Below are 6,000 nucleotides of genomic sequence, written 5' to 3'. Positions count from 1 at the left end.
CTGCACCTTATGTTCAAAAACCGTGGACATTAAATACAGAGCATTTCAATCGATTCCCCAATGTTTACGCTGTTAGGATAATATCAAGAAGGCTTTTTCATTTTCTCCCCATTATTTGCCAGAAAGCATTAATCACTTCCTTCCACCCGCCTCCTAGCCTTTCAAATGTTGCCTTGGGGAGAAACTCGTACCTCTTGCTATTGGTTATTATGATGGGTGCGCGATATCTGTTAGAAATTTTGCCCTAAGGAAGTGTGACATCATTTAGGAGATCCCCACAAGAAGTGGCTTCTGAGGGATTTCATAGGGATACTTGAAATATATGAGTCAGTTCATATTGGCTTTCCGTAGAGAATACTTGTGGAGGGATAGATATCGATAGTAAGAATATTATTCTATTTTCGTGTTTCTTAGGAATACAGACGGCAAGATCTTATGTTTTCTGAATTGAATCTACAAGATTAAAAATAAGAAACAAATTATCAGTTAAAAAATCACAACCCCCTGCTCGAAACCTAACAGTTTTTCTTTACCCAAGGTACTTCCAAGGAGACGTTTTTGAATCGTAATTTCAAAGTATTCATTTGATTTGTATTCTATAAAGAACACTTTGAACGTTTCAAAACTTGGAAAATGAAATATCAATATAAAGTTTCTAATCTGAGATTATATTTAGTTTCAAATATAGACCCCACGATCAGATACTATATTCATACAAAATCAGGAATTGGAGGTCTCAATAGGGAATCTCATGACACAGAGGGCACATGTTCCCTTATTTATCCCCTAAAGTGAATCTTAATAAAGCTTAATAAAGTAATTAAGTAAAAAAAAACAAGTTTTTTGTACCTGCAAGTAAGGAGCGACAAAAAAACTTGAAACGAACAGGAATTACTCCGTATATGAAAGGGGTTGCCCCCTTCTCAACCCCTCGTTCTTTACGCTACAGTTTGATTCTTTCTCACAACTCTACTTTTTACAACGATAAAAAACTTTTGCGTAAAGAGCGAGACGCTGAGGACGCTTCACATACGAAATAATTATTTTTCGTTTTAAGTTTTAATGTCGCTCCTTACTTGCAGGTAAAAACAACTTGTTTTTTTTTTATTTAATTTCTGATTGTTTTTGAATTAATGCATGTTTTGATTTTGGTTCACCGCACACGAATAATTAAAACGAAATTTGCATATAAATTTTTTTGGCTAAATGCATTTCTCATAGTTTTGATCGGAGGATTTTTATAAAAAGGGGTGGGGAGGAGACTTAGTTGCCCTCCAGTTTTCAGTGACTTAAAAAGAGAACTAGAGCTTTTTATTTGTTTTACGATGTTTTTATTAGAAATAAATATACGTAACTTACGAATTAACTTATGTAACGAGATTCTATATTTGTATATTTTCATTAAGTATATGAGGGGGTTCGCCCCCTCGTCAATACCTCGCTCGTTACAATAAAGCTTGAATTTTGTCGCGATTCTTTAAGAATGACCCCTAAATCACAAAGGCCGTAGAAAAAATAGTTGAAATTACTAAAAATACTTTAACACAAAGAGCGAGGTAAACGTAAATGTAATATTCACTTAAATTAAAAAAAAAAATTCGTTTTATTTTTTAAGGCTGCTCCTCACTTCCAGCTGAAAAACCTTTTTTTCGTTTATTTTCTCATTGTTTTTTTTTTTTAAATAATGCTAGAAAATCCTAGGGTCCCTTCATGGAAATTCTCTTGCCTCATGATAAATTCATCCATAGAAATATCCTCCCACGTAACCCCCTCCCCTGACCAGCCCCACCTCCCCTCAACATGAAAAAATCCCCCTGAAAATGTCTCTGCACTTCCCAATAACCATTATTATGTATAAACAATGGTCGAAGTTTGTAATTTGCAGCCCCTCCTCCAGGACTTCGGAGATTAAGTCGTCCCGAAAGACAAAATTGCAAGGTTTTTCGATTATGCTGAACAAAATGGCTATCTCAAAATTTTGATCCGGTGACAAAAGATGACCGTGGGCCTAGGTGCCCTCACATTTTTTTTGGTAACCTAAAAAGGCACTAGAACTTTTAATTTCCGTTATAATGAGGCCTTTCGCGACATTCTAGGACCACTGGGTCAATACAATCAGCCCTGGGGAAAAAACAAATAAACACGCACCCGTGATCGGTCTTCTGGCAAAAAAAAAATCCACATTTCAAACAGTTCGTGGTAAAGAACTGTAGTAAGGAGCGACCCGGCTCAATAGTAACCGAAAACTAAAAAAATGGAATTTTGATACCTATAGTTACGTCAAAAGAATTGCATTTTTATGCTAAATTTAAATATATAAGTTTCATGAAGTTTAATATTACCCATCAAAGTATTACATCAAAAGAATCGCATTTTAATGCTGATTTCAAATATATTAATTTCATCAAGATAAGTTATACCCATCAAAAGTTACGAGCCAGAGAAAATTTGCCTTATTTTAGAAAGTAGGGGTAAACACCCCCTAAAAGTCATACAATCTTAACGAAAATCGCACCATCAGATTCAACGTATCAGAGAACCTTATTGTAGAAATTTCAAGCTCATATATACAAAAATGTGGAATTTCGCATTTTTTGCCAGAAGACAGATTACGGGTGCGTGTTTATTTGTTTGTTTTTTTGTTTTATTTTTTCCAGGGGTGATCGTATCGACTGAATGGTCCTAGAATGTCGCGAGGGGGCTCATTCTAACGGAAATAAAAAGTTCTAGTTCCCTTTTTAAGTGACTAAAAAATTGGAGGGCACATAGGCCCCCTCCCACGCTCATTTTTCCCAAAAGTCACCGAATCAAAATTCTGAGATAGCCATTTTATTCACCATAGTCGAAAAACCTAATAAATATGTCTTTTGGGACGACTTACTCCCCCGCAGTCCCTATGGGAGGGGCTTCAAGTTACAAACTGAGACCTGTGTGGGAAGTGCACAGACGTTTTCAGGGGGATTTTTTTGGTTTAGGGGGGAGAGTTGAGGGGGGAGGGGTTACGTGGGAGGATATTTCCATGGAGAAACTTCTCATGGGGGAAGAGAATTTCAACGAAGGGTCGCAGGATTTTCTAGCACTAGTTGAAAAATCAATGAAAAATAAATATGAAAAGTTTTTTCTACTGAATGTAAGGAGCAGCATTAAAACTTAAAACGAACAAAAATTATAACGCATATGAGGGGTTTACCTCCTGGTTATACCTCACTTTTTACGCTAAAGTACTTTTAGTAATTTCAACTATTTATTCTACGGCCTTTGTGATTCAGAGGTCATTTTTAAGAAATTGGGACAAAATTTAAGCTTTAGTGTAAAGAGCGAGGTATCGACGAGGGTTGAACTCCCTCATATACGCAATAGAAACATACGAATATAGAAGTTCGTTACGTAAGTTAAGTCGTAAGTTACTCATATTTTTTACCAGTGAAAATGTTTGTAAAAAATTAAAAGTTCTAGTTACTTCTTTTAAGTAATCAAAAAACCGGAGGGCAACTAGGCCTCCTCCCTCGCCGCTTTTTCTCAAAATATTCCTATTAATTGCTGTTAATTAATATGCAAATTTCATTTTCATTATCTATGTACGGAGAGCCAAGATCAAAACATGCATTAATTCAAAAACGTCCAGAAATTAAATAAAAAAACAAGTTTTTTTTAAATGAAACTAAGGAGCAACATTAAAACTTAAAACGAACAGAAATTACTCCGTATATGAAAATGGCTTTTCTTCCTCAACGCCTCGCTCTTTAAGATAAAGTTTGACTCTTTCTCTTAACTCTATTTTTAAAACAGTAAGAAACTTTAGCGTTAAGAGCGTCGCGTTGAGGAGGAAAAGCCCCTTTCATATACGGAGTAATTTCTGTTCGTTTTAAGTTTTATTGTTGCTCCTTACTTTCATTTAAAAAAACTTGTTTTTTTATTTAACTTGTAGATAGGCGCTTGAAATTTATACAGTACGGTTCTCTGATACGTTGAATGTGATGGTGTGATTTTTGTTAAGATTCTTTGACTTTTAACGGGTGTTTTTCCTATTTTTTAAATAAAGCAAATTTTCTCAGGTTTGTAACTTTTAATGGGTAATACTAAACTTCATGAAACTTATATTTTTAAATTTAGCATAAAAATGCAATTCTTTTGATGTAACTATAGGTATCAAAATTCCATTTTTTAGAGTTTCGGTTACTATTGAGCCGGGTCGCTCCTTACTACAGTTTGTTACCACAAACTGTTTGATCCAGCTTATAAAGCATGGACTTTAGCCAGTTAAGCTGTAAAGCCAGACCTAAGTCATATCATGATACAAACAATCAATTTCCAGGAGAGAATGGTATTCGGCTATTCCTATGTATGTATGATTGAAGAAAAACGAAGTTTTCTTGTGATAGTGAAGTTTAAACTAAAGAATAACAGAAATTATTGTTCGCAACTTATGTAACAAATATCTGAAAAAAATTTCAAATAAACTGACTCGTGAAATTCCCCCATTTTTTTTAGAATTCAGAAAACCTGGTGTTAACTGAAAACTGAGCTTGCCTGTGTTTTTTAGAGAATTAAAATTATTTTGTAAAATTTGTTGATTAATAGCCAAAGGACTATTGAGAGTCTTATAAATTAGTCTTTTAGTTCACGCAAGCTATTTAAGATTTTTGTGCTCCTAATCCTGTTTTGTTTCGTTGGTGCTGTATTTTCAGTAAAGCACTAGTTTTTCAGAATTCAAATAAATTAGGGAAATATCATGAATAAGTTTGTTAGAAACATTTTTTCATAAACTGTAACGGAATTATTTTTGTTCTGTTTCAGTTTTAACTTGAGAGTCTTATAAATTAGTCTTTTAGTTCACGCAAGCTATTTAAGATTTTTGTGCTCCTAATCCTGTTTTGTTGCGTTGGTGCTGTATTTTCAGTAAAGCACTAGTTTTTCAGAATTAAAAAAAAATTAGGGAAATATCATAAATAAGTTTGTTAGAAACATTTTTTCATAAACTGTAACGGAGTTATTTTTGTTCTGTTTCAGTTTTAACTTGAGAGTCTTATAAATTAGTCTTTTAGTTCACGCAAGCTATTTAAGATTTTTGTGCTCCTAATCCTGTTTTGTTGCGTTGGTGCTGTATTTTCAGTAAAGCACTAGTTTTTCAGAATTAAAAAAAAATTAGGGAAATATCATAAATAAGTTTGTTAGAAACATTTTTTCATAAACTGTAACGGAATTATTTTTGTTCTGTTTCAGTTTTAACTTGAGAGTCTTATAAATTAGTCTTTTAGTTCACGCAAGCTATTTAAGATTTTTGTGCTCCTAATCCTGTTTTGTTGCGTTGGTGCTGTATTTTCAGTAAAGCACTAGTTTTTCAGAATTAAAAAAAATTAGGGAAATATCATGAATAAGTTTGTTAGAAACATTTTTTCATAAACTGTAACGGAATTATTTTTGTTCTGTTTCAGTTTTAACTTAGTTTTCAGTTTTAACTTAACTCTCTACTTTTATTAGAAAAATTTTATTTTGGGCATGAAATTTTTGCTTAGTTTTAAGTTTTAAAAAGTAAAAACAATAAAAATTGCAAAAAGATCTCTGCCCAGCGAAGGCAAAGAAACTAAGGAGGTTGAAGTGGGTTTTTCTTGAATTTAGGCATTCATTATAGGTCTTACTTTGAAACTCTCTTAAATTTCCCCTTTAACAAATCTAAAACTTTCTTACATAACGGATCCAAGAGATATATCATGCTTGGTATTTTTAGGGAGTTAAGATAAAAAGTTTAATTGTTTATGGAACATAGTCCTATAGTACCAACAATAATTGGTTTTAATGCCGATATGAAACATGTGAATAATGCACTGTAGGGTACAAAGAAAAAGAAAAGGAAACAACAAAACGATCATACAAGCCTAGGTATACAAAACAATTCATACATTAGCACTGAAGAAACTATGATTCGAAACTGTACTATATACAGACTTATGAAAACTACTACTACTATTAAAAACTCACCACAGCACCCACCCGCCTGAG

At 33.3% G+C, this 6,000-nt stretch overlaps 1 protein-coding gene across 1 annotated transcript in view; it reads left to right on the top strand.

Annotated features, from left to right (window-relative positions):
• The first annotated feature begins 328 nt into the window (after positions 1–328).
• Positions 329–6,000, top strand: part of LOC136030936 (uncharacterized) — an 80,542-nt gene continuing 74,870 nt past the window's right edge. Inside the window, exon 1 of the mRNA XM_065710045.1 lies at positions 329–381. The gene's annotated coding sequence lies outside the window, so the exon portion shown is untranslated. The remainder of the gene's footprint in view (positions 382–6,000) is intronic.

Source organism: Artemia franciscana, chromosome 9 (genome assembly GCF_032884065.1).
Source record: "Artemia franciscana chromosome 9, ASM3288406v1, whole genome shotgun sequence".
In the NCBI taxonomy this organism is placed as follows: domain Eukaryota; kingdom Metazoa; phylum Arthropoda; class Branchiopoda; order Anostraca; family Artemiidae; genus Artemia; species Artemia franciscana.
The sequence above is the reverse complement of the archived record's forward strand: the minus strand, read 5'-3'. Positions and strand labels throughout refer to the sequence as shown.